Source organism: Bombyx mandarina, chromosome 22 (genome assembly GCF_030267445.1).
Source record: "Bombyx mandarina strain Sakado chromosome 22, ASM3026744v2".
Classification (NCBI taxonomy): domain Eukaryota; kingdom Metazoa; phylum Arthropoda; class Insecta; order Lepidoptera; family Bombycidae; genus Bombyx; species Bombyx mandarina.
The window spans coordinates 11,219,834-11,222,316 of record NC_143228.1 but is presented as its reverse complement, the minus strand read 5'-3'; the positions used below and the strand labels follow the sequence as shown (position 1 = coordinate 11,222,316).

At 36.2% G+C, this 2,483-nt stretch overlaps 1 pseudogene across 1 annotated transcript in view; it reads right to left on the bottom strand.

The window, feature by feature from the left end:
- Positions 1 to 1,906, bottom strand: part of LOC114252133 (alaserpin-like) — a 6,592-nt pseudogene extending 4,686 nt beyond the window's left edge. Inside the window, exons 1-3 of the transcript XR_016325081.1 lie at positions 1,832 to 1,906; positions 549 to 602; positions 28 to 139 (exon numbers count right to left, since the gene is read on the bottom strand). The product of XR_016325081.1 is annotated as an alaserpin-like (transcript). The remainder of the gene's footprint in view (positions 1 to 27; positions 140 to 548; positions 603 to 1,831) is intronic.
- Positions 1,907 to 2,483: the final 577 nt, after the last annotated feature.

The following is a 2,483-nucleotide window of genomic DNA, read 5'->3' as shown; positions in this document are numbered from 1 at the left end:
TACAGCTCAGTCCTTTGTAATTAGTACGTTCCGTAGTTAATTACAAAAAAAATACCTTCATCGTCATCTTCTCCTTTTGTATTCGATTTTCCAAAGCTGATACTTGCATCAGCGGTTAGTGATGATGAAGATCCATCTGCTGATAGTTACATAAAATCGCGTTAATTTTCACTCTAATCACCTTATTGGTATACTACACATCGGTATAATGTATAGCGACCCTATAATGTACTGTTCAACCGGGCCGAGACTGAGGCAGAACAGTGATTAAATTGAAGCCCGGCTGGGCTAAACTGAATCCAGTATTTTTGTTAAGTACGGATTTTTTTTTTTCTGCTTCTGTATCTGTCTTTCCGGTCCCAATAACACAGAAGACAATTGTATGTTGTGGGTGTTAAATATGGAAGGTTTAATTATAATTTTTTTGCCATCGTTTGCTGATTAGCATTCAGCTCTTCTGTTTTTAACTGGTAACTTTTCAGTATAGCAAAAGATGAAGTAATTTTCTGAACTGATCACAATTATCAAGAATTTTATTAAAAACTTACTGGGTATGTTCTTGTCCACGGTTGCAGATATTTTGAGTTCCTTATTTGGAAGTTCTGTAAAAAAAAAAGAAATTTGATAAAGCTTCCTTCATTCACATAATGCACATCGTACTTTAGGACTTATGTGATATAATTCAATAAGTATTATCATTATGGATTGGTTGTGGAATGAATCTTGATTTCTATAGATTATTCTGTAAGATTCAGTCTATCTGAAAAACAAACTAAATTTTTTGTTATAAAATTGTAATAGTTTATTAATTTTTTTAGTTATTAGTTGACTGGTTGGTTAGAAAATTAGGATGACCTTATCTAATTTACGTTCTATTCGACATTATACCTCAAATTAGGAGGCAGATTGCTCATCTAAGCCCACAAATTAAAATTATACATCTGAAAAAAACCTACAAACACAAATGTACCCACAAATATAAACTAATATTAATTTAGCACATAATATACGTACAGTATTTTAACTATCTACATTTCTGATACTGTCAATTTTAGTAGAAATATCCGTTTGATGGAGCCGTTCAAGGTATACGATTGGTGTTTTATGCGACTATGTCATGTTTCAAATTTTCGACCAAATTAAACATAAAAAATGCCAAAATAATGGTATAAGAGGCTTTACAAAGGATATTGGCGTCCCAAAGTTTTTTTTTTCCACAGGGGAAAATCTCGGGATCCCCCACCCGCACGGCAGGTAGGGTACGTGGGAGTCGAACCTCACTAAAAACAGGGTTTACGCAGAGTATATTACATCCATCCCGCCGTCCCCCAGACGCTACAATTTTTTAGCGCTAACATCGCTTCTTCTAGTTTAAAGGATCTCTTTCTCCGTTGTCGTATCACTTTTGTCAGAGCGGTCGTGGTCGTTATTCAGTATCATTGCTGTGGGCAGATGCAATGCGCCTCACGAGCAATCGCCACTTCTCCCGGTTTGTGGTGAGTCTGGTACACTCGTGCAAACACGTCAACTGACGAATTGACTTGGTCGGTCCATCGCACGGCAACCTACCACACGGTCTGGTGCCTTCTACTTTGCCCTCAACGACAAGGCATTTTATGGAGTAATTTCCTCGCCGGGAGATATGTCCAAAAAATGATAGTTTAAAGGATAGGATATTTTTCTGTTCAATGTAAATTCAGTGTCTTTAGTCTCCAGACGGCGAAACTAGGTATCTACGTAATTAAGAATTACAGCTTGAGCTCCTCTTTAACACAGTTTTCAGGATAAAATAAATAATAATAAAAACTCAAAAATAAATTAAAATCCTCACCAGCTGAATGAATTATGAAGACGGCATGAGCCAAAGCGACAAAAAGAATTAGTGACTTCATTGTCGCTACAGAACTATAATAATTCTAATGCTCCAAGGTAAGAACTACCACCTTTTATAGCACCATACTTACCTGAATTATACAGAATTAAACCGAATAGTGTTTATTTGATAGATATCATACATAATTAATTAGCCTACGTATAGTTTTAACAACTTTCGTCGCGGAATGGCTTGCCTAAAACGTTTTTAGTAGCATTTAAGATATTGATTGACATTTGGTTCACTAATTTTAGGATTTTATTAATTTTTATTATATAAGTGCGTCTCGAACTACGTACAATTAAGGGTTCGTTTGAGATTTGTAAGATATAACATGTTCTATAGCTTTATTAACCAAAGTTTTTACTGGTAGTAGCACCTCTTGTGAGTTCGCACGGGTAGGTACCACGACCCTGCCTATTTTGCCGTGATGCGTTTCGGTTTGAAGGGTGGCGCAGCCGTTGTAAGTATACTGAGACCTTAGAACTCATGTCTCACGGTGGGTGGCGCATTTACGTTGTAGACCAAAATATTACCATATCTTAATCACGATATTTAACGATTTCGTAACATTAATGGCAAATGAGCATACGACCCTGTCGAGTATATT